Genomic DNA, 25,882 nt, shown 5'->3' on the forward strand with positions numbered 1-25,882 from the left:
ATGATATGTGCATCTGTGGTTTTCAAAAACCCGTGAGCAGGTGTCACTACTCATTTCAGCAGTGATTTCCGTGTACACACGTGCATCATGTGTGTAAATAGATGAGTTGGTGGCCTTAAGAACCCTCAGAGGGAAGTTTTCTCCATATATTGTGTGTGGGTGTGTATATGTGTAATTATACAGATCCGAGAATTGTGTAATAGTTTACGCGAATGGGTGGGTCAAAGATGTATCATAAATGTGTCTGGTTCTTCTGTGGACAGACGTCCATGGGATATGTCCGTCAGCGGCCACTATATTTAACGCACAAGGGGTAACATCTGAGAAGCGTGTATTGCCGGTCCGTTTTCCGGTGCCCTTTCAACTACTGGCCAGGAGTCTGAGATGCAGTCAGTTCCTGTGAGACCTTCCTCCCGGGGTGGACCACAGGGCCATTTAGGGGAAGGTGATACACCCTGAGTTCGTTATGGGTTTAGTGATGCAGCTTCACACCCCAGAATGCATTATATCAAAAAGCGGGGTGTCGTTTGCACACAGTGCTTGTGAGCGGTGAGAAGTGCATGGTGATCGAAAACCATACCTGACCGAAAGCCCCTACCCCAAAACCGCTCGGAAATTTCCATCTGCCGTCTTTGTTCGGTGCCCGTCCGTGTTAACGTACCAACTGCATGGTGGTGGGGGGGCTTTCCCCATGTGGGTTTCTTGGCTGCCCAAGAAGATTCACTGTGATCGCCAGGGAAGGTCTCGAGACGAGAGATGGTTAAGCATTTCTAGGGTTTCTGAGCGGGGTGGGTGGTTTGCTAGAGAAGAGCCAGGCTCCTCCTGGATGTACAGAGAGGTACACGGCAGCTAGAGTGCTGGGTCGCTGTAGATCATGGAGTCCGGCCCCACGCCCTCTCCTCCCCACACGGCTAAGGCTAGAACCCTTCTGTGAGCGCCATGTGGCTGGTCCAGTTGCCTGATTTGCATTGAGATGTTTCTTCCTTGATTCAAGGCCCTCATGACCATGAGTCTTGAGTCTTTGCTTGCTGATCCCTGAATGACTGCCTCGCAGCCTAGTTCTGTGGGAGTCGAGGATTTTCCGGCAGCATTCTCGCCGGAGGGCTCTTTCTCTGTAGAGTCCGGGGTGAGAAGGCGTACCCGGTTTTGGCTTGAGGGTTCCTGTGTGATGCCGCTGATGGTCAGTCCCCTTCGAGGGCTGTCAGACACCAGCTATGTTCAACACTGAACAACTTTCTTAAGTACCCACAGGAATTCATAAAACAAACCCTCTTCTTTTCATGACCCCAAAGGAGAGGGGTTTACGTGGTTCCATCGAGTGAAATATTTTCGCTTCCATACACTAAAATTTTCCAACAGTGAGGGCCTGCTGAACAGCAAGGCATCATGTCCTGGCCTGTGGTCCCTAATCCGTATGCTTCCCTGGAACACAGCGTTCTGCCTTCCCCGCAAAAGAGCGGGCTGGTGCTCGCGGAGCGTAAGTGCTTTTCTGAGGCCCCACAGCGAGCCAGTACGAGACTCAGAGCTGAATTCCTATCCGTCTGCCTCCAAGTCCTCCTTGCTCTTTCTAAGATTAATCATTTTGGGGGGATATTTATCATACTAAGATGCTAGGTTGAAAGCATTGGGAGAGGGGCAAAGAAATAAAGCCGGGGGGAATCTTTGATGTAGGTAGCCTGGATCCCTGTGGGTTCGGCGGCCCTATAGCAGGGGTGCGGAAGGAGACGGGAGGGGTTGTGAAGGGTTTCTTTGCCCTGCGTCCTGCCCACACCTCAAGGATGCTGAGCTCCTGGCTGTTCCTTAGCCCGGAGAGGAGGGTGCGGTGAGACTCTTTATAAAGATCTGATTGTGCATCTCTGGGCACCAGGGGCGGGCGCCTGATAAGACTGGGCTGGGCCATGAAGGAGAAAGCTAGAAGCTCCTCTCCCCAATGCAACCCTCCCGAGACTACCAAAACGACGCTGTTGCTGGTGGGGGGATATACCCAGGAATTCCAGCTGTTTCAGAATAGCCCTAGATGTTGCATTCCGAGCGTAATGGCGGTCAGAGGCTGGAGGCATCCTGGGGCATGCTAGAATCTGGCCCACGAACTTATAAAACATCTCTTCAAGAGGTAGGTTTTATAGCGATCCCAGAAGATCCCCTTGTGATGACGCCTCGGTCCTCCTCGTTGAGGATAAAATATTTCTTTAGGTTTTGATGCCCCAGCATCTGAGGTTACTGTTACAAATATGAAATACGTTGGCACCAGTATGTTACATATTAATTATTTGGATGCTTACCAGCCGCCGGAGGCACACAAAATCATTAAAAATGAGCACTGTTTTATTTATAGATGTGGACTAAAGAAAAGGGAGACGCAGTGTGGTTTTACCTTTGTTTCTTTTTTTCTCAATGAAACACGACGGGGGGGACATGAGGGGAAATATGAAAAGAGAAAAACCCAGGAAGTTTGTGGTTTTCCCCCCAGGGGGGTGATTCCTGGCCCTGCCCCTGGGAGCAGAGACTCCCCGTGCATGTCCTCCGGGTGGATGGAGGGCGTGCCTGCTCGCTTGCCGCCCACGGAGCTGCGCCGTGTCCTTGCTCACCGCCTAAGCCTCGGTGTTGACAAGAAGGAATTCCTCAGGGCCCTGGGTGCTGGGTAGGTAGGCGTAAGTCACCTAACAGACAGGCTGGGAGGGCTCCTGGGCCGCAGCCTAGCCGCAGGGCATTCAAAACTCCCCCCCCCACCTCAGTCAGTCAGCCGCGCCCCCAGGCTAGAATACAGCACGTCAGCACCTGTCGCCCGTCTCTCCCTGCCCCCATTCTGCACCAACACCTGCTCTGTTCTCTGTACACACTGATGTGGACATTTTGGCGTGCACAGCCAATGCTCATTGCATGTCCCGTGTTTGTTGTTTTTTTGTGTTGTTCCCCCGCCCCCCCACACCAACTGAGCAAGCTGACAGGTGAGCAAAGGTTGCAGTGGAGCACTGGAAGCTGACACCCGTCTTGTGTGGACTGATCGCGACCTTGTGATCACCACGCTCGGTTCAGGAAGCGCACGTTCCCTCTGATGTAGAAGTTAACCATGCAAGGCGTGAGGAAAGACCAAGTGGACGCATCCAATCACTTAAATAACTTTTTTATGATGGATTCGCCAATCAGCCTGTGATGACTCCATGGCCGAGGAGGTGAGCTCCGTGGGAGCTGGCCGGGCTGTCTCATCATTATTATTCACGCCCCGGGAGCTTTGGGCTGGGTGCTGTCCAGCACGCCTCCTTGAAAAGCTGTGTGAGATCTTTGGAGGGAGGGTATCCTGTCTGACTCTCCTGGCGAACACCCTGGCGGAAAGCCCCGTAGGAGCTGGTGAGTTGGGTTAACTTTTTGTCGTTGCTTCTCTGCCGCTGAGATGTTGAGATAAGTGTTCTGCCAACGGCGACCGGGGTATACTCAGACTGGTGTTCCTGGTTCAGATGAAATCCGAGTTTCTTTTGCTGCCTCGTTCTGCAACAGTGGAACAGCTTGCAGGGAGAGAGTTAATTCAAGAAGTTTTATCGAGTGTCTTAGCTGCGGGAGATTGTGTGTTCAGGGATCTTCTGGGGGAAGAATGAAAGTGTGTACCTTGCTACCTGTTGCGTGACATTTAAAAAACAAAAAACATAAAAACAAACAAACAAAAAAAATAGTAGAACCACCTACAAGAAATTCATCTGTTTTCATCGGTTCCTTTGCCCTGAAATAGCGAGGTCTTTTTCGGGGGAAGAAAGCGATTGCCAGTCTTTCTTGTGTTCTGGATTAACGTGGTAGTGGGAAAACACACACTGCATACAGAGAACAAGAGCGAGCCCAGAGGCAAGAAACCCAAGAGGAAATGAGCAAATACAGAGATGCGTTTTGTGCTATAGTTTACTTAGAAGGGAAATTGAATTAACTTTATGTATCGAAATATTAGGAGCAGTGCTTCCCAGTTAGACAGAACGAACACACGTTTCTGCGTCAAGCGTCCGCCAGGAAATGTTGCTATTATCCTAAGCTTCCGGCTCATGCTTTTCCTAAGGTGTAAATTCGAGACAGAATTCATGGCAGTTCTCTTTTCTTAACTTTTTGAGTTTTTTTGGACTATCTGGGGATGCCTGGGTGACTCGGTTGGTTAAGCGTCTGTCTTCGGCTCAGGTCCTGATCCCAGGGTCCTGGGATCGAGTCTCTCCTCGAGCTCCCTGCTGCTGTTGGGGGTGTGGGCGTCTGCTTCTCGCTCTCCCTCTGCTGCACTCGCTCGCTCTGTCTCCATCAAATGAATAAATAAAATCTTGAAAAAAATAAATTTTTTGGAAATATGTATTTTTCACTTTAAGTGTACAGGTCCGAGATCTGTCAGGAACCCCTGATGCAGAACTCGAGTGATCTCAGTTGGCAGATTTGTGGCTCAGCAGAGCACGCTGGGGTTTCTCCCTGCAGTGTTGGACACGGGGTTGGGCCGTGGAGGCTGTCTTCACAAAGGGGCAGGGTTCGGCAAGGGCTGTTCCGTGACTCAGAAATGGACCACTCTTTGTTCTGAAGATGTGTATCGCTTCCAGGAGAGAAGCATCCGGGAGACTGTGACCTTTGTCATGCACGGCATACATAATGTAGCAATCCCGAGCCTGCCAAACGGGTGGGAGGTTGGTTGGTTTTGCAAAGAGAGATGCCAAGGCACGTGAATAATCCCTCCCGGATGAACCCTCTGTGCTATCTATCGTGCTATCTCCCTATCCTTCAAGTGAACGATCCTAGTTAATTAAGATGTCAAGTGCGTGCTTGCTTCTTATCTGGGTACCCACATTTTTTCTTTTAAGATTTATTTATTTGAGAGGGAGAGAAGGAGAGAGGGAGACGGTGGGGAGGAACAGAAGGGAAGAGTCTCCGGCCGACTCCCCGGTGAGCCCGGAGCCCGACCCCGGACTCCATCCCATGACCTGAGCCAAAATCAAGAGTGGGACGTTCAGCTGACTGTGCCCGGGATGTCTTTCACGTGTTCATGGATTCCCTCCTCTGAGCTGACCCTTGAGGACCGAGTTGGAGGGGATGAGAAAAATAAATTGTCTTTGGGGATGGTGTCCCTAAAAATTGGTGAAACTGCAGTGGAGCCATGATTCTGTTTTATGGTCATTTACGATAGGCGCCCTGCATCTCAGCCAACATGAGACAGTAGCTGACAGGTCATCTCCAGGAACTGGTGTCTGCCGGGACATTAATACTGGCCAACTGCGAAACTGCCCCGTTTTCGTTTATAACAAGATTATAACCTAACAGCGGATGATGTCGCCATCCAGAAACGTAAGGGCTTTCCGTGCATGCAGGAAACAAAACAAAACGAAGATACAAGGGCTCCTTCCACTTGCCCTTAAAACCGAGCAGTGAATGTCAGGCGTTCCTTAAAGAGAATGATTCAAGGAAACATTCAAAGTTTGCAGGTGCACATGCAAAGACTGTGTTCTCCAGACCACTCTCCAGGTCGACTGTTTTGTTTGTATCTTGTCCTCTCATTAAAATTCCTGCCTTGTTTGGAAATTAACCCTGTAAAACTCGGTCGCTGACTCAACAAGCCCTTACCTGGCACCCTTGGGAGTCAGGTAATGAACGATTCTGCGGTGACGAAACCCAAGAGCCGTCTTCCCTCCAGGCAGACACTCCGTGAAAATAGTGCGGATGCCAATGTCAATAATAATTAAGTGTTTAGGATGACGAGGAGGAGGAGGTTCAGGGCAGAGACTCACACTGGGCACATTCACTGTAGCACCTTTGACTTTCCACTTGGGAAGCACGGAGGTGAGACGGACGGGGTCGGGGGTTCCTCGGAGCGGTTTCGGGACCGGGGGGAGGCCTCGCCCGGAGATGGACGCAGGACTGGGATGTCCTCGGTGACAAGTGATTCATTTGCCCCAGCCCTGGAAGCTTTGTTGCTGTAGGGACTTGAGATGGGTTTGTAGGATGTGGACACTACTCAGTAGATGTCCCAGCACGCAGCCACCTGCGAAACGGTCTGCAGACATTCCAAGGGTTGCCCGGAGAGAAGAAGCCGCCCCCCCCACCCCACCACACACACACACCCCGTGTAGGGCCGCGGAGTTGGGGGCGTGGAGTTCAGCCTTGTCACCTCTTCTCAGCTGTTTGCCGGGCTTCCAGAAAGCGCGCTGGTGGTGCTGGAGGTTGTCCCAGCTGGTCTGACCTGGGTCACTCTTGGGCACGGGTTTCCTGTGTCCCCAGTTGCCCCCTGTGTGGCAAGGGAAGTACAAGGTTCCACAAGGTCAGGGGGCTGAGCCCACATCCCTTTCGTCATGGACAGCCTTCCCCGCTGTCTGGCGTCTTGACTTGACTCTTCCTTTTTTAAAATTCTTTTTTTTTTTTTTAAAGTCTTTATTTATTTATTTGCGAGAGACACAGCATGAGTTGGGGGGAGGGGCAGAGGGCGGAGGAGACTCCACGCTGAGCAGGGAGCCCGATGCGGGGCTGGATCCCAGGACCCCGGGATCATGACCTGAGCTAAAGTCTTACGTGTAACCCACTGAGGCCCCCAGGTGCCCCAAGACTCCTCTCCAAGTGCTCCCTTCTGCATTAGAGATCCGCAGCTCTTTGTGCATAACCAAGAGGAACAAAGGAAAGAAAAGGATTGGACAACATGATTTTTGGGGTGGCTTATTTTGGGCAGTTCCGCCTCAGCGGTATATAAAGCCATGAAGCTGAGCACTGTTTATTCATCCCTCGGAATGCAAACAGTCACTCATTACGCTGTGTGCCTCAAACTTAACGTGTCATTTCATCAATTATAGGTCAGCAAAGCTGGCATAGATACCTGACGGTCAATAAACCTGGAATAGACTTGTACAGATGTGTCAGTTTTACTGACTTATAATTGACCTCCAGTGTCTCGTCGGTTTAGAAAATATATGTATATCTGTATATATGTATGTCTCATCAGTTTAGAAATATGTATGTATATTTATATATACATGATTTAATATAGATGTATACATGTGTGTATATATATGTGTGTACACATATATACGTATACAGATATATACACTTGATTTGATACATATCATGAGGACTTGATACATATTGCAAAGTGATCACCACGGGAAGTTTCCTTAACATCCACCACCTCACGAAGTTACGTAAATATCTGTTTCTTGGAATGCTAAAGAGGTATAATAGGATGAGTACAGTTGTATAGAAAATAGCCGTGCTGGGTCAAAGACCGTTCCTGGGGACAGCTCCGTTTTGCAACAGTCTCTGCATGTTTTTCATAAATTGATTTAAAAAGTTGTTTTAATTACCTTCTAAAAGAACCAAAAAAAATTTTTTTTTTTGAATTCTGAAACCCAGTTGACCCCAAAAGGTTGCGTTTTGAGACGGTGGAGCTGGGTTTCTCGTCGTAAGCAGGGAACGGTTCGTTTTGAGCTTGCGCTGACTTTGAACCGTCTGAGGATGGTTGTACCTGGTGGTTTCTTCTTTTCTTTTCCCCCATTTAGAATATCCCTTTAGGAGTGACGTCTACTACTTCAAAACTCATGGTTTTCTGTAAACTCTGCAGGTTTTGTGGTAAAGTGGGAGTAGTCAGAAACCTATATTCGGCCAGAAAAGTGGGACCAACCTTCCTTGTCTTTTGGTCGGCATGCCCAATGAGAAGCAGCTTCTGACCCTCCTCCCTAAGCCGCATACCTAGGAGCAAAGACCTTGTGGGGTCCCGATGGCCCTGCCTGGGATCCCAAGGCTGGCATACTCCCTCAACAGTGGGTCTTGACTTTTGAAAGGCCAGATGTTTGATTGCGTTCAGCACAAATCCCAAGTCCGTTTTCAGTTAGTGAGGAAGTCGGTGCTGTTTGGCGAGCCTGTGGACGTCTAGATCAGGCTTTCTCAGGCTGGGCACCGTCCATATGCAGGGTTGGGTGGTTCTGTCTTATGGGTGGGTTTTGCACGTTGTGGGGTGTTCAGCTGCAACCTTGGACTCTGTCTCGGAGATGCCAATGGCACTCTGTCCATTGGGCGAGGGGGTCTCTCGACATTTCAGACAATGTACTGGCTGGTGAACCCTCTTTTACAGGTATGAAAAACAGACCCATTTATTTATTTGAAAGAGAAGGAGAGTGAGCGTGAGAGAGAGAGCAGAAGACGGCGGGGAGAGGCCAAGGGAGAAGGAGAAGAGGCTCCTTGCTGAGCAGAGAGCCCAATGTGTGACTTGATCCCTGGACCCCGGGATCATGACCTGAGCTGAAGGCAGACGCTTCACCCACCGAGAACCCAGGAGTCCCCCATGTTCTATAGATGCGTCACAGTCAAGAGACTTTCTGCCCCCACTATATTGTCACACGCGACATGCACGACTCATCCAGGGGGTGTCAGAAGCCTTCTGCTTCCTGGACATTCTGGGCCATATCAAGTAATTCACATGTCACGGGGATGACTCACGACAGTCCTCACCGTGCGGTGGACTGCTGGACACCTTCAGGTTGCAAAGTAGTCCAAGGGACAAGTGCATTCATCAAGAAGGTTATAATGGCAGCTGTCTAGAGTTGGGTACGTGACTCAGGAGGTCTTAGGTTGCAAGTTAGGAACTCATGTGGCCGCCCCATCATAAGCTTCAGCTTTGGTATCTCTTGTTAATTTTTTTTTTTAATTGGGTGAAATTCACATAGCACACAAATAACCATTGTAAAGACGTAGCTCAGAGGCATTGAGTTCATTCCGCTTCTAGACCTGGCTAAGTCATTCCCCAGGACCCCATTCCTTCTGCCCACAGGGCTTGGTAATCGCAAATGACTGTGTATTTGCTCATCAAGGACATTCCCTGTAAACAAAGTCCTACACCGTGCCTTGTCCCCTGCCACATCTCATTTTTGGGGTTCATCCATACGGTAGCAGGTCTCAGGACTTCGTTCCATTTTATGGCAGAATTCTGTTCTATTTTATAGATAGTAAGGGATTTTCTAGTTGCGTGTGTGGGAAGGTCACAGAACCAGAGGAAGAGCTGCGGGATTTCAGGCTGGATTTTTGTAAGGCTGATTGACACGAGCCGTAGCTGTCCATTCTGGTTGCCGATGGCGGCTGACTACTGGATCTGAGCACAGCTGGTGTTGCATCCTGGTTAAACTCTGTGGTATTATCACGATTTTGCACATACTTTGGACGCAAATTACTGTCGTGGTTAATTTCCATGGTGGCCCAGCAAATTCTCCCAAATGTCATGGCTCACAATACTGCTCCCTGATTGTGTCATGGTATCAGCTGTAGGTCAGGTGTGTGGACACGGTTTATCTGGGTCCTCTGCTCAGGGTCTTACAAGGCTGCATCAAAGCTTTGCCTGGGATTGTGTTGGCTGGACCTTGAGATCCTCCTCCAAGCCCCTCGCTCAGGGCGTTGGCCTGTCTAGTTCCTTGTGATTATAGGATGGAAGCCCTTAGTTCCCAGGGACGGTGGGTCCCTGTAGGCATTTCACACCATGAGTGTTTCATCAAGGCCTGCAGGAAAAGGTCTCTATTTTGGAATCTGCTTTCAGCAACTCGTCTGATTACGCCAGCTCCACCCACGATAAAGTCCCTTTTGGCTAGCATAGAGTCAGCCGGTCAGAGAACTCCATCACACAGGCAACGTCCTTTGCTTTTGTCATATCCTGTTGGTTCGGAGGACATCACGGGTCTCTCAAGAGGAGAAGGTCTCACAAAAGTGTGGGTACCCGGGGCTGGAAGCAGAGAGGCTATCTTAGAATTCTGTCCTCAACGGGGAAGGGGAGGTGTGTCTGGAGCTGGAAACCTAAACAGCGTGAGGAAAAACGTGCTCCAGGAACCAAATGAGCTAGTTAACCAGCACACATTTGGAGACGTCTGTGCCAAGGTTGTCGGTACTGGTGGCCATTAGCTCATGTTAACATCATTTATGTTCATTGGAGGATGAACATATGTTTGTTGGAGGATGGAGGGCCCGATGCATGGTGGGCTATTTCACGGTGTAATGCCGGCATCTGTTCTTGCCCATCACAGAGCTGTCCCCATCCTGCTCAGGATCATGCCTGGGGGCTGTTGGGCCGTCTGAAAAGGTGCAGTGATCAGGTAGCACCCTTCTGTGGGGGCAGGCTTGATGAGGTGTCTGTGGACTCCCCGTGGCTCTCCTTTAGTGCAGGGGACCCCCCAGCATCTGGCACGGTGAGCCTGGGAGCTTACACACCATCTCATGGGGCCATGCACGGGCCCAGGCTTTCTCACTGATTAGGAATTCTTATGTGAACACCCCCCACCCCGGTGTCACCCCTTGTCATCCATCTGTCCTTGCCTTGTATGTTCATTGGAATATAGGCTCAGTCAGGGAGGGGGGAGGGGGGTCTCCCAACCCCACCTGCTGTACCCTAGAACCCTACCCGCACTCACACTAGGGGTTCAGCCTTTGTGCACGTCTCAATTTGTGGATGTAAATTCACACGATCAGAATTGATAGCAGAAGGCAGGGTGGATATGGTTTTTCTTTTCTCTTTTTAATTTTTTTTTTTAATTTATTTGGCCCAGATCAGAAGCAGGCAGAGAGGCAGGCAGAGAGAGAGAGGAAGGGAAGCAGGCTCATCGCTGAGCAGAGAGCCCAATGTGGGGCTCGATCCCAGGACCCTGGGATCATGACCTGAGCCGAAGGCAGAGGCTTTAACCCACTGAGCCATCCAGGTACCCTGCTTTTTCTTTTAAATAAGCTTCAGCTTCAGTACATCTTCAAGGCTTTTTTTATTGGGGTGAAAGTCACAGAATGTACAATTAAGCATGGTAAAGAGCGGAACTCGGGGACAGTTCCTGCATTCATCCGCTTTCTATCTAGTTCTGATACTTCATAAATCATTCCCCCAAACCCCAGCCCCACTCCTCTCAGCCCTTGGTGACCACAGATATCGCTTCCGTCTCTGAGCGTTTGGAAATTCTGGACATTCAGCAGAAACCGAGCCTCCTGCTATGTGGGCTTTGGGGACTGGCTTCTGCGGGAGCACGCACCTGGCGTTGTAGGTTCATCTGTGCTGGAGAGGTATCGATATTTTGTTGCACTTGATGGCTGAATCATAGTCCTGTATGGATACATTGTATTAAGTCTCTGCATTGATCTGTGCACGGAAGGTTGGTTTGTAGCTTTTGGCTGCTGTGCATAGTGATGTTTGCACGTGGGTGTACAGTTGCCCATTTCTGATCCCACATTCAGTGGCCAGAGGTGTCCACTCGGAAGCAGAATCGGCAGGTCCCCTGGTGGGTGTGCGTGACTCTGAGCTATCCCCGTGCTGGTGTCCACCGCAGCTTTGCATAGCTGTTCCGTGTCCAGGTCCTCCTCCCAGAGAATCTGGTCTGTTGTGCTGAGCAGCCCCAGGAGGCAGAATTACAGTGTTTCCTGTCTGAACTTGTGTTGAGGAGGCTTGCGTTCAGCTGTGAATGGGCCACTGGCAAACCCTCAGCATTTATTACGAGCACTGCTCAGACTTGTTTCTGTCTGCCCTGTGGCTTATTAGAGGGCGGGGGCCAAGGAGTCATGAATGGGACAGGGAGTCCCAGGAGACAGCCACCGATGGGCAGGACTGACTGCATGCTTCCTAGCTCATGAAGGGACATAGCAGCCTCACACAGGCCCGGGGGTCTAGGTGGACCATCCAGACCCATGCCACTGCGGCCACAGTTCGGACCACCTTCCCAGGCTTAAAAATCCATGAGGGCCATGCCCAGTCCCATAGCGGGCTGGCCTTCCGGGACGGTGCTGCGTTTCCATGATGGTGAGTAGGAAAGTCGAATCAGCCATGGAACCAGGAGCCAACAGGGTGAGCCGCAACCCACTGCCCACCTGCCAGTTCTCCAAGCTGGGTCACCTTTCTTCTGATGTCACACCCCTCCCGCCGCAGCGTGTCACCCCCGCCTTTGGGGACAGAGCCAGAGGTTCTGAGGACAGAGCACCATCACCGTAAGAATATTCAAGCTCCCCGTTCCTGGGGGCCGTTAGGTTTGGGCTCACTGTCCTCACTGACATGCACTCTGACGCCCGTCTCCTCGCCTTTGATACAGCTGCATCCCGCTGACAAATGAGGAGATGAGGGATTTTATTAGACATAATAGCCGAGAAGTGGCTGAGTGACTAATTACAAATTATCCTCAGCAAATAGTGCTCCTGGCCACTGCCCAGCCAGTAATTAGGCCATGAAACAGCTCACGGTACGGTGCGGTATGCGGCATGTCCACGGGAACCTAATTACAGATCTGATGGGATCCACTGTGGGGATCAATACTGGTGACTCCTGGGGCTTTCTGTAAAGAAGCATGGAAAGCCCCCACGGTCCCAGCTGCCCTCGGACGTACCTGCCATGCAGGGTTTTCCAACGGAAGCGCTAGTCCTGCGATACTCGTTGAAGTCGTGCATTTCATGTTTGCATCTTTTAGACCGAACGAACCTTGTGTATAAAATAACACGTGGAGTATAATTATTTCGACTTGGTTGAAGGGCTGACCGAAGGTGGGGAGGCGAACATCGTTTCGATCTGTGATAGCTGGATGTTAAGGATACTTGGAATCATTTTGTGTGGCCTTTTTCTATTTTTCTACCAACATTCAGTAATACCTTGCAGGGCGGCCAATCATTATTTACTATATTCATAGAATTAGGATCGTCCCCCCACTTTTTTTTTAAACAGGCCCGTAGCGTCCTCGTGCAGGGGTCCTCCCCCGAGAGGGTTTTTCCTATGGCACATGCTTTGTCATGGGCTCACAGACATCATCATCTCACACGGGAAACACATCTCGTTTCTGGCAAGGATCCCTACCGCTGCCTTTACCCGGCGGGTTACAAGAACAGAGATCCTGGAGCAGCATTTCTCTCAGGGTGGTTGGAAGCCACAGCTGACGGGTCATTGCCACACTCCTAGGAAGCGTGTTTAGAAAGAGGGCTCTTGGTCCCTTTCCGATGTGTGACAGAGGAAGAATCGAACTTCAGTAAATTGGACCGGAGAAAATGGACAGTTCTGACAGCCTTTTGATAATAAAACTACGCGTTGATTAAAGAACTTCTACCATGACCAGGCTATCATCTGGGAGATGTTGTTCTTCCTTTGGATGTCTCCCTAAAAACTGTGACTTTGGGGTGGCTGGGGGACGGACATTGAGGAGGGTTTGTGCTATGGTGAGTGCTGTAAAGTATGTAAGTCTGACGATTTACAGACCTGTACCCCTGGGGCTAATAATACATTCTATGTTCATAAAAATAATTAAAAATAAAAATAACATGACTTTGGGCTTTCCACGAACTGTGAGAGCATCAGGTGCCTGTCTTTGGAAGAGGAGGAATGAACAGCACCCGCCTGCCCCCAGACGTCTGTAGTCCCTTTAAGCAGCCATGGCCCTGCCGCCCACGGCTGCTCAGAGTTAGAACGCCTCCCAGAAGCCGCACACTTTGCTGAAGGTGGGCCTGAGCCACTTGCCTGGACCGTTGCCTCATTTCTGGATCCTGCTGATGAAGTTCTAGAACCTAGGCGAGGTTCGGTGGGCTGAGGTCCGGAGCCGATGACCAGGAAAGAATTCTTGAGACATCTTTGGTGCAAAATGGTGGTTTATGAAAGCACGGGGACAGGACCCGTGGGCAGGAAGAGCGGCTGCCCCGGGTTGTGAGGGATGGCAGGTTATGTACCCTGCGGTTGGAGGAAGGTGAGGGGAAGAGAGGTTTCAACAGAACTTTCAGATGCTAAAGAGGGCCTACATAGTGCGGGATAGGAGGCCTTGAGGCTTGATCAGTGTTGTCTCCCCCCCCCCCACATTAACATCAAGATAGTGGAGAGGTTCCTGGTGGGATGTCACATTCCTGCTATCAAGCGTCTTTGTTAGTGAGATTTAGGTTCAGAAGAGATGTAACTATATTTACATTTCTTTCTACTTAGCCTCCTTCAGTTTTGTTTATGGAGGGGAGGGTGACCTTAGGGCTTGAGGAACTGAGTGATTTGCCTCTGAAAATTGTGCTATTGATAAGGTAACATTTTTGTTGTAAATCTCTAGGACCTCTGTAAACCAAGGGAGGCTCCTGTCTAGTAGGATTGTGATTTCTGCAAGTTAACTATTTGTTTTTCCGCTTACGGCGGTCAGGGGTGCCTGAGGAATGTCACACACATTACCTAGAGGAGCGGGTGGAGAGGGGGTGCAGGGTGCCAGCTTTTGCTTTGTCCTCAGCCAGCCTCCTGCTCCCTCATCCCTGTCATCTACTCTGTGTGTCACACGCTTTGCTTTTCTGTTTCTCTGCTCACACCTTGGTGACTTCTCTACTCAGACCTTGGCCTCTCCCCACCATGTTGGTTCTCTGGCCCAGCTGTGGTGCCTGCAGGAGACCCTGGTGGAGCTCTTTCCAAATGGTGGTATCTCCCAGCTGCTTCCTCTCCTGCTGGTGTCTTAGGAAGCTGCCCACTCAACTTGCAGGTGCACTGCGCAGACCCTTTGCACCTTCACCCGCACGCTGCGAAGACCAAACTAGACGGTGTGTGTGGGAGCATCCGTTGTAAGAGGCAGGCGAAGCGATCAGGGCAACAGTATCCATCAGATTCTCCTTGCAAGACTAGGTCTCCTAAAGCAGGTGAGATCCTTGCAAGACCAGGTCTCCTAAAGCAGGTGAGGTCCTTCCAAGACTAGGTCTCCTAAACCAGGTGAGATGCAGGACTGTAGACCTCCAGAGACATCGGGACAATGTGCAGTCCTGTCTGCACATTCACATGTAGCAGAAAGAGAGTAAGAATTGGACAACATCCAACTCCTGGGCCATTCACGGGGCCCATGAGGACGACCGCTCATCTCAACAGATGTATTTGTTTTAACAAATGCACTGTCTTCTTATTTTTCTTTTACTTGGTGAAATGGGTGCCTACAGGGGTGGTGGCACATTTTCCCTATCATTTTAATTCACCCACGTGTACGATTCAGTGGTTCTTTATCAGGGCACCAAGTCACGTAAGCTCCTGAGGTCAGTTTAAGAACATGCTCATCACCCCAGAGAGACGCTCCGTGCCCACTTCCCCAGCCCCACTACCATTCCCTGTCTGAGCAGCTGTTCTCAGAGGCACATTTCTCTAGCTTTCCTCCGATTTCTTTGAACCCACGGCACAGGAATGTTGCCCTTGGGCTGTTGAAACATCACTCGATGGCATGAACCTATGATCATTGTCGGAGAAAGACCCAGAACTCAGTCGCTCAGGCATGAGGAAATGAAAGGTCTACGTGCTGCGTGTCTCTGTGACCCTGCTCGGAATGTGTGCCCTCGTCAGCCTTTCCGTGAAATCGCATAACCCCTCTTCTGCTGCTGTTCCTGGTTTCTCCTTCTCTCTCTCGTTATTTCCCAAGGAAATGTGTCTGGCGTTCCTTCCTGCTCTCGGGTCCTTCAGACTGATTTTCCCTCAAGCTAACCAAGGCACCCATCAATGAGACCTCCGTGACTTGTACATCTCCGACTACTGTCGTCTTAACAGATGCACGGTTTTCTCAAAATGCACAGTTAATAATAAGGGTGGGGGAAAGGCACTGGGTGTAGGCCAACGGCACCATTGTGAATAAAACCCAAGACTTTCAATCTGGACATGGGAACGTGCTGGGGGATTTTCAAGAGCAAAAAGCCAGGATGATGTGACTGGGGGCAGTCGAGCTGCAGGCCTGATCCGGACAGTGAGTAATGAGTTGTTACCGAAGCATCACAAAATTGGCAGAGAAGCCTGATCTGTTGGTGACCTGAGACTTCAGCGAGTGGACTTCAGCAGGAGTGGAGTCCTGCCCAGCGAAAAGCTGAATATGTGGTAAACCCTTTTCTTTCTGCAAACTTCATGCTGCCGATGAAATACTGTGCTGAAATTGGCCGTGATAAACACGGAGGAATCGGTTGATGAAGCGCAAGCGATGGTATCCTCGGCAAGAAGTGACCATTCTCCTTGAAAATCTGTAATCGTCAATGACCAACGTACTTTGTTCGGCTTGTGCCCTGGGGCTTAGAGTCATTTAGAGAAAAATATAGATGTTCTCTCCTGGCCGGGGACTCTGAAACAGAATGACTCCCGTGTTAGGAAGTACTCAAACAGCATTGTCTGCCATTAAAATCACAAAGTCACAAAGGGCCCAGCACGGGGAGTTAAAGAAAGCAGGATGCACGATGGCCACAAACCCAGACCTTGAAAGGCAATGCATGTGAGGTCAGGGAAGACGGAGACCATCATGAAATGAATGGCTTCCCTTCCCCGTAGAAGGTCAGGAAGACCAAAACCCCGAAAGGCACTGGTCAAAATACTCCCTTGGTGCTCTGTGGTCTACCTTGATTGAATTTCCACGCCCTTGGACAGAACAGCACTCCCACTGCATCAGACCTAGGGAAGCCTGGGCGTTTGCTATGTTTAGGTCAGAAATCCTATAATCAAGGTGTTGGCACCTTCTCCAAGGGAGATGCTGTTTCCTGGTCTTTCCCAGCTTCCAGGAGACACCTGCGTTCGTAGCTCGAAACCCCTTCCTTGTTTCCTGCAGCCTGTTATTTCCCTTCTCATGTCCCCTTCTCTGAGTCTGCTCCAACCACCTCCCTTTTCATAAAGACTTCAGTCTTTATGAAAGATATTGGACTGAGATCATCCAAGACCATCTCCCCATCTCAAGGTCCTTACCTTTATCACGCTTGCCAAGTCCCTCTTGCTATGTAAGGTGACATTCACCTATTTGTAGGGATCAGGGTGTGGCCATCATTGGGTTTCATTGAGGTAGGTTGTTGTAAAAATAGACCTTGGGGCACCAGGGTGGCTCAGTCAGTTAAAGGTCTGACTCTTGTTTAAGGCTCCAGTCGTGATCTCGGGGGCGTGAGATCGAGCCCTGTGTCAGGCTCTGTGCTCAGTGTGGAGTCTGCCTGAGGTTCTCTCTCTCCCCATGCCGCCCAGCGGGTGGGCACGCACACGCACTGTCTCGCACATAAATAAATAAAAATTAGAATAGACCTTGATTAGTTTTCCGTGAGTCTGTCACTTAGCTATTTATGCGTCCAGGAGTCCATGAACAACCTACCGCCATTGCTTGCTAAAAGGAAATTATTGGGTAAGTAATACCTGTGTGTCCACGGACAGGTAGTGCCAAAGTTCACTTTTTCTGCCGTCTCTTCCTGCATTGATCTTAGACAAAAGAGACATTTTCCTCGGGTCAGGGTTCTTGAGCCCATTCAGGGACATCTATGGATGCAAAGAGAGACAAAGGTTTACTGTAAATGGATTCACTCTAACCATGCAAAAACCTTTCAAATGACAATGCTCGTCATTGTGGGACATCATAAAAAAATTTATTTATTTATTTATTTATTTATTTATTTATTTTTAGCTACTAGAGCATCAGTGCTAAAAAGAACTAACTCTGTTCAGTGACCTTGTCTTTGGGTCTTTGTCTTTTATGATTTTTAATGGAGCTTACTTTGGGGGAGGGAGAGAGATTTTGTTGGAGCCCCAGTGAGGGCCTCAGCCCAATGAGGACCTCAGCGAAGGCCAGTTTTCCTAATCTGCATGCCCCCGGCAGGTGCAGCTGGGGCATCACCTGGTTGGGACACCACCTGGCGAGGGCATCACCTGGCTGGGGCATCTGAGTCTGTTGGTTTTCCCCTCCCTGCTATTATTGCCTCTGATCACATTCCTTTCTGTCAAACCTTGGTCCTCTCTCTTCCTTTTCTGAAAAACTTCTCAAGAGTTCGCTCCTTCCAGCCATTGACCTCTGCTTTCCTCCCTATTTCCACGGATGGCACGGACATCCCAACCCGGGGTCTCTGGTTTCTAAACCCAGCGGGGGAGGAAGCAGGAGACGTCAGTGCTTCCACTGGATAAAATCTGTTCTTGGTGAGCATAAGGTAGCAGAGGAGTCACTCTCTGCTGTCATGAGTGGCCAAGGCACCGCGGGGGGAAGGGTGGATAGTCGAGGTGTGGGGTCCTGCTGGGCTTTGAGCTGCTCTACCTGCAACCTTGAGCAGGACCCAGCCTGTGTGGGTCTCCAGACTCAGTGCCCTGAGTTTGCATCAGGTTGTAAATGCCGGTTCATTCATTGAATGAATGACGCTGTGCTTTTAAGGGCTGGGGGTGCGCCTCAGGTATTAGGTCATTTATAACAGTCTTCACCTGAGAGAGCTGGCGTGTGCTATAAATTCACCCCCGGCCACCCACAATTAATAATTTTACACCGAAAGCGAGTAATTATGAATCTGCCTCTACATCACTTTGTAAAACCTGCACTTGGAAGTTGATAAACCAAACCGCCCTCGTAAGTCAGACACCACTCAGTGGCCCAGTACCTGTGAGCAAAGCCCGAAGCTGGTGTTTTCCATGGCTGGAGTGACTGTCAATGTCCTGATTTCCCCGTGCCTGTAGAGAGGGGGTGCTTAACGTCCACCCACGAAACCCTTCCTGTTTGAGTTGGCAGGGCGAGCGTGTCTACCCAAGAAAAAGGGACTGTATTCCGTGGTAAAAGGTTTGTAGCCATCTGTGTGTTCAGAGTCCTACCCATATTAATTCTGTAGAGTGTCGTGTTTGATATAGAATGTTAACACTATGGACACCCGTCGGCCAACTGCTGGGTCCCTGGGGTACAGCGGAACCCTGTTTGTTGACGCTGTTCTTGTGAAAATGCCCATAAATAGGATGAGGTCAGGCCAAGAAAGGGTAATAGTGAAGAGTTTCAGACACTGTTTCAGGGAGCCATCTGGGAAGGCAACTGTCTCCGAGGGGTGAGCCTCAGCAGTTGAACAGTGTGGCCTGATGAAGGACAGGGATCTGCAAAGACCTGCTGGTGTGCTCCCATGCAGGTCCCTAACGGGTGGCCCATGGGCCACAGCCACACCGCTGACCACTGTCAGCAGACCCCCAGCAGATCACGACCTCACAGCAACATCATGGCGTTTCACGGCCGTCACGGCTGAGATGACGTTTGTCCTAGAGGTTGATGCCAGAGAGATGGCCTCCTAAGAGACAAATGTATTTAACTTTGTTACTCTGTTTTTTAAGGATTTACTCAACTTGCAGGTCACAACATTTCCGCCATTTCTGTGTCACAGGAAAGAATGAGCATTCTGACATCCTTCTTTTCAGTTACGAATCGTCCCGTCCTTTCTCACGGAGAGGAAGGATGTACAGATGATCCTAGGTTCAGTCATTGTGAATCCTGTGCCATATTGGGTTTCTCTCTCTGGCCATAAAGTCCATGACTGTCCGACCCTGCCTCCCAGGAGGCAGGGACTCAGCCCTGCGTCCCACAGTCGGCACCAGAGACCTTCTGGAGCTAACCGTGAGGAAGCCAGGTGAACTAGCACCCCTGTGCATACAGTAGGTGTCACTCAGTATTCATCATGTGCCCCCCAGTGCCCAGGACCGGGCACCCCCTCCCTGGCCCCACCACGGGGTGGTTCTTCCTCACCGTGGCCTATCTCCATCCAAGCATCTGGGGTGGCTTTTGGGCCAGTGCGCCTGACTGGACTCCGAAATGGATTCCGGTGTGAGTTCTGACCTTTGACGTCTCAGGTCCTGTTACCGGTCAGCAGGGGAGATCGTCTTTCCATAAACACTATGTGTACTCGGAGGGATGGGTGCACTGTTGGGTAGGAAAGTGGTTTGAATGAACACGGATGCCTGTGGACTATATGGGCTCGCTGGGGTGGGCTGGGGGGAGCTGGTTTGAGAAACTGGAAATAACGGCAGAAGACATGGGGCAGCCCATAGGCATGAGAAAAACGTATGCGCCGCGTCCACGCCAGCTTCCCTACCCATCTGCCAACTCCTTGGCTCTAGGAGGGAGAACTAGGGACACCCATGTATCTTTCTTAGGTTTTTTTTTCTTTCTTTCTTTTTTTCGTTATTCCAATACAGTTAAGCTACAGTGTCCTATTAGTTTCAGGTGTCCAGTCCAGAGGGTCAGTGATTCTCAGGGCTCATCCCAACAAGGGCATCTCATCATCCCTTTAGCAGTTTCCACCATGCCCCCAACCTCCTGCCCTCGGGTGACCATCGGTGTGCTCTGTAGAGTGCACGGTCTGTTTCTTAGGCCACCATAGGTATGCACGCCCACATGCTTACATGCACGTGTGCACACACACACGTACACACACACACACACACACACCACACTTTCTCTATCCATTCATCTCCCAGTGGGTAGTTGGGTTACTTCTAGGATTTGGCCGTTAAAAGCCATGCTACAGGAAACATTGGGCTGCACGTATCTTTCCAAGTTAGTGCTTTGGTGTTCTTTGGGTGAACACCCAGTAGTAGAATTACTGGATCCTACGGCAATTCTACTTTTAATTCTTTGAGGAACTTCCGTACAGTTTTCCACGGTGGCTGTGTCCGTGTGTGTTCCCAGCAACAGTGTAGGAGGGTTCCTTTCTCCCCACGTCCTCGCCAGCAGTTTTTGTTGCTTGTGTTGTTGATTTTAGCCATTCTGACAGGCGTGGGGTGGAATCTCATTGTGGTTTCGATGTGCATTTCCCTGATGATGAGTGACGTTGAGCCTCTTTCCCTGTGTCTGTTGCCCATCCCTTTGGAGAAATGTCTGTTCATGTCTTCCGCCCATTTTTTAAAGTTGGGTTATTTGTTTGTTTGTGTGTTGAGTTGTATAGGTTCTTTATATATTTTGGACACTGACCAAAATATTGGATATGTCCTTTGTAAATATGTTCTCACTTTCAGGAGGTCCTCTTTTTATTTTGTGGATGGTTTCCTTTGCTGAAAAGAAGCATTTTATTTTGATTTCACACATTTTGTTTTGATGAATCTGTTGAGACTTGTCTTGTGGCCTGATAAGCAGTCTGTTCTGGAGAAAGTCCTGTGTGCTCTTGAAAAGATTGTGTATTCTGCTATTTTAGGATGAAATGTTCTGAATGTATCTGTTAGATGTGTGGGGTTCAATGTGTCATTCAAAGCCACCATTTCCTTCTTGATTTTCAATTTGGATGATCTATCCATTGATGTAAGTGGGGCCTTAAAGTTCTCTACTCTTTTTTTAAATAGTTTATTTGAGAGAGAGAGAGAGAGAGTTAGAGAGAGTGAGCGCCAGAGAGAGATCACAAGCAGGGGGAACGGCAGGCAGAGGGAAAGAGAGAAAGCAGGCTCCCCACTAAGCAGGGAGCTGGATGCGGGGCTCGATCCCAGGACCCTGGCACCACGACCTGAGCCAAAGGCAGATGCTTAATCGACCGACGGAGACCCCCAGGCGCCCCAAAGTTCCGTATTCTTATTGTATTATTATTACTTACTTCCTTTATATTTGTTATTGGCTGCGTTCATATATTTGGGTTCTCCCATGTTGGATGCATACATATTTAGAATTATTATATCCTTTTTCTGGATTTTCCTCTTTACACTTCTACAGGGTCTTTCTTTGCCTCTTAACACAGTCTCTGTTTCACACTGTCATTTGTCTGATGTATGGACCGCTGCCCCAGCTCTGTTTTCACCGCCGTTCCCGTGATAAATGCTTTTCGGTTCCTTCCTGCTCAGTCTGCAGGCATCTGTAGCTCTGAAATGAGTTTCTTGTAGGCGGCGTACAGATGGGTCCTGCTTTTTTATCCGTCCCATCCGCCCTAGGCCTTTTGATCAGAGCTTTCAGCCCATTCACATTCAAAGTAATTCTTGATCCGTGTGTGCTAATTGCCCTCTTGTTGCTGGTGTTCTGGTTGTCCTAGTTCTTCTTTGTTCGCTTCTTCTCCTGTTTTCTCTCAGGGCTGGCTAGCTTTCTTGAGGGATGTATGTAGTAGGTCCCTTGCTCTTTATTTATTTAATTTTTTTGCCCATCTTTTTCTGGTTTTTGATTTGTGGTTACCATTAGGTGTACAGATACCATCTTATGCATATACCAGTCTGCATGGCATCCATGGCCCCTTGAGTTTATACCCATTCTTTTCTCTCGCCCATCTTTTAGGTATAAGGTCTCATACTTTACATCCTTTTATTTTGTGGATCCCTTGACGGAGTTTTATAGATATATTGGATTTTACAGCTTCTGTAAAGCTTCCTACTTTTCTTCTCCTCCTGAGAATCCTTCCTCTCCACTCAAGGAGTTCCCTTCAGCATTTCTCGTAAGGCTTGTTTCGTGGCAATGCATTGCTTTAACGTTCGTTTGTCTGGGAAACTCTTTATCTTTCCTATTCTGAATGACAGCCTTGCTGGATAGAGTATCCATGGCTGTGGGTTTTATTTGGTTGTTGTTTTGTTTTAATTTTCAGTGCTTGGAATGTATCCTGCCAGTCTCTTCTGGCCTGCAGAGTTTCTGCTGAGAAATCCACTGCTAGCTTTATGGGGTTCTCCTTGTAGGTATCTGTTGTCTTCTTGCTGCTTTTAGAATTCTCTCTTTATCCCGACTTTTGCCATTTTAATTACTGTGTATGTTTGGGTGGACATCTTAGGTTGATTTTGTTGGGTGATCTCTGTGCCTCCTGATCTGGATTTATAGCTATTAGAAAGTTTACATCTTCTTCAGATATTTTCTTTGCCCCATTCTCTCTGTCTTCTCCTTCGGGGGTCCCTATCATGCCAATGTTACTACACCTGATGGAGCCACTGAGTTCCCTTAGTCTGTTTTCATTTTTTATTATTATTTTTCTCCCACTCGCTCAGTTTGATTGCTTTCCATTACTCCAGCGAGCAGCGTACTGATTCATTCTTTTGCTGCCTCTAGTCCACTCTTTATTTCTTCTAGTGTATTTCTAATTTCAGTTCTTGAGTTCTTCATCTCTGATTGGTTCTTTTTGTTGTCCGTCTCATTGTTGAGGGTCCTACCAAGATCCTCTGCTCTTTTCTCAAGCCCAGGGGGTATCTTTATCACCATGACTTGAAATTCTCTAGCATACAGAGTGCTTGTCTCCATTTTGTTTAGCTTTCTTGCTGTGATTTTTGTCCTCTTTCTTCATTGGGGACATATTCCTCTGTCTCTTCAGTTTGTCTAGCTCACTGTCTTTTTCTGGATGTTAGAAAAGTCAGCTCTCTTTCCTGCCCTTGGAAAGAGTGGCCTGATGTAGAAGAGGTTCTGTAGTGCCCTGTGGTGCAGTGTCCCCTGTTCCCCGGAACCTGGTGCTTTGGGGTTGTCTCCTGAGTGTGTTGGGTGCACCCTCCTGTGGGGGCTGAGCTGTTTGCCAGGAATAGGTCAGACCAGGCATTTTCAAGAGATGCAGTAGCACCAGACTTCAGGGCACTTGCCCTGTGTTGACTGCTGAGAAGCTTTGGTGGTGTGTGGGGCCTGCCTTCAGACCACGTGTGTGCTCCTTGCCTACTGCCAACACCCCTCCATTCCTAAAGAAGAAAGCTGCTTCTCATGGGTTGAGGAGTGATCCCTCCAAACCACATTATTCCTGGAACCTCAGCACATGACATTCTTTGGAAATAGAGTCATTGCAGATGGAAAGAGATAATAGTAAAGTCAGGATGAGGTCATAGTGCAGTGAGAAGGGCTCCAAGCCAGCAGGGCTGGTGTCCTTATAATGAGACTCCTGGACAGACACGTAGGGGTGTGGAGTGATGTGCAGACAGGTAGAGGGAAGTCCTCGTGCCAATGGAGACAGAGGTTAGAGCTCTGCATCTCCAGGGCAAGGCACACCAGGGATTGCTGACAACTGTGTGTATGTGTTGTATCTTAGTCCTTCTTTTTCATAGTCTTTATACAAGTTGATATTTTAAAGAAATCCTGTCTCACAGCTCCTCATGTCCAAATCTGTGTTAAACGTATGGTTACCCTAAGACTATTCAGAGTTCCCCAGGAGGAATCTCTGGACCTCATTGTATAACCTAATTTAAGACATAAATCCATCAGACATTTTGTGAAACCCGCTCTGCGGCTGTGCACAACCTTCAGAACCTTGTAAATACACTGATGTGGCCTCCACCGGGAACATGGTTTACTCAATTGAGGGAGAGGAAGTGTGACTCCCACCCAGTGCTGAGACTCAGAGGTGCAAAGTCACTCACCCAAGATCATCCGAATGACTACACAGTTAGTAAGTCATAGGACTGGGATTGGTACCTCGCCATGCTTCATTCCATAGCTGAAGTTCCTAATACTACCTACAGCACACAAAACAGATTACAGCACATGCTAATTGCAAGAGTTAGTAGACTTTTGCTAATGGAGATATTCCTTTATATAGCACATGGATAAGAATCGCTGATTCCAATACTGTTGTGTTTTTTTTTTTTTTTTGAAATATCAAATCACCAACTGGCCCTATCAAGATTATAATTAAATACATTAAAGACAGTAACAACTGTTCCATCCAGAGCATGCCGAAAGGTGGCCTGAGTAAAATTAAGGCAACACAAGTCACCATGTCTGGCGAGTTTGAAACCAACCCAACGACACAAGAGACAATTGTATTGTCTTCCCCCATTGGGTCACCATTATTTTGTTTAGCTGAATTTGTTTTGTGTCATAAATCTGTAAAACTCAGCTCTATTTCGGGCATAAAACCTACTTTATAGTTTGACTCGAGTACTAAAAATTCTAGAATTTTAGATTATGGGTCTGAAATCAACCCAGCCTGGGATGCCTCGGTGGCTCAGTCGGGAAGCTTCTGCCTCTGGCTCAGGTCGTGATGTCGGGGTCTTGGGACTGAGCCCCACATCGAGCTCTCTCCTCACAGGGGGAGTCTGCTTCTACGTCTCATGCTCCCTCTGTGTTCTTCCTCTCTCTCTCTCAAATAAATAAACTCTTTAAAAAAAAAATGTGATAAACCCAGCCTTCCAGCAACATGACTCAGTATCTGCTACATAAAGTGGGAAATACAACATAAGTTTCCTTGTTTTCTCATCGTACGCAGCCATTGAAAAATTCGCTGGTGCAGGAGAGGGGCTTCTGTGAATTAGGAATGCATCTGTCTGACTTGGTTGTGTAAGTGCAGATGTTCCTCCCGTATAGAGCGACAGCTTGATGACTCACTCTGATTAAACTTCCAGCCTTCCCACAGTCCTGGGTAACACAAGCTCCCAGCGGATGCTGAATATCGATGTGCGTCTACAGTTCCCTTATCTGGAGGCCTTAGAGCCAGATGTATGTGGGGAATTCAGAGTCATGCTTATTTTAGAAGGATGATGCATGCGTTGGGCATGTCTCACAGAACACCGCGGCAAGTGAGGGCAGCCCTCCGTAAGCAAACACATGAATATTCCCGCAGAAGAACGGATGGCTGTCCCTCCAGGCGGGGTGTTTGAAGACAACAAGGGCTGTAATTTTCACTGAAAGTATATTTATATAGTCCTCTAGTAATAACAAATGAAATTGTATGCTGATAGATCATCAATACCCTAAAAACCTAAGTTTCTAGGAAAAACATCGGATGCAGCCAAGTCGAGATAAATACTATTCCGGGGTGTATCCCTGTAATATATGTTTACGATATCTGGATGCTTGATTGGTTTTCAAGAAGCAGGTAATTCAGGGGTCCCACAGGGCCGTCATTCTGTAGTAGTTGGCCATGTCATCATGACTTGGGGACAGGGTTCTCCAGAGACAAATGACCATTCGTGGAAAAGGCAAGCCTCTAAAAGACATCTTTCATTGTCATCCGTCTTGTCCGACCACCGTCATCTCTGCCTCCTGAGACCAACAACAGGTCCCATTTTCACCATATCTGGGTCAGGGGTTGGCAGCCTGTTCCGTATGGGGCCACATGGTCGATGTTGTTGGCTGTGAGGGTCGGATGTGATAGTAGTGGAGACGTAGTCATGGGTGGTTCATAAAGGCATAGATGTGACTGTGTTCCTGTAACACCTTATCTACAAAAATAGACAGTGGGCTGTTTGGCCCACAGATTCTATGTTGCCCAACTGTGTTCTATGGGATTGTTTTTTTTTTAAAGATTTTATTTAATGGGATTTTTTTCCCACTCTGACTCAGAACACCATGATCATTAATACCGC

At 48.9% G+C, this 25,882-nt stretch overlaps 1 protein-coding gene across 1 annotated transcript in view; it reads left to right on the forward strand.

The window, feature by feature from the left end:
• Positions 1-2,630: 2,630 nt before the first annotated feature.
• STS (steroid sulfatase) overlaps positions 2,631-25,882 on the forward strand; it is a 124,722-nt gene continuing 101,470 nt past the window's right edge. Inside the window, exon 1 of the mRNA XM_004768287.3 lies at positions 2,631-3,348. The gene's annotated coding sequence lies outside the window, so the exon portion shown is untranslated. The remainder of the gene's footprint in view (positions 3,349-25,882) is intronic.

This window comes from Mustela putorius, unplaced genomic scaffold, assembly GCF_011764305.1.
Source record: "Mustela putorius furo isolate JIRA1106 unplaced genomic scaffold, ASM1176430v1.1 tig00003836_pilon_pilon_pilon, whole genome shotgun sequence".
Lineage (NCBI taxonomy): Eukaryota > Metazoa > Chordata > Mammalia > Carnivora > Mustelidae > Mustela > Mustela putorius.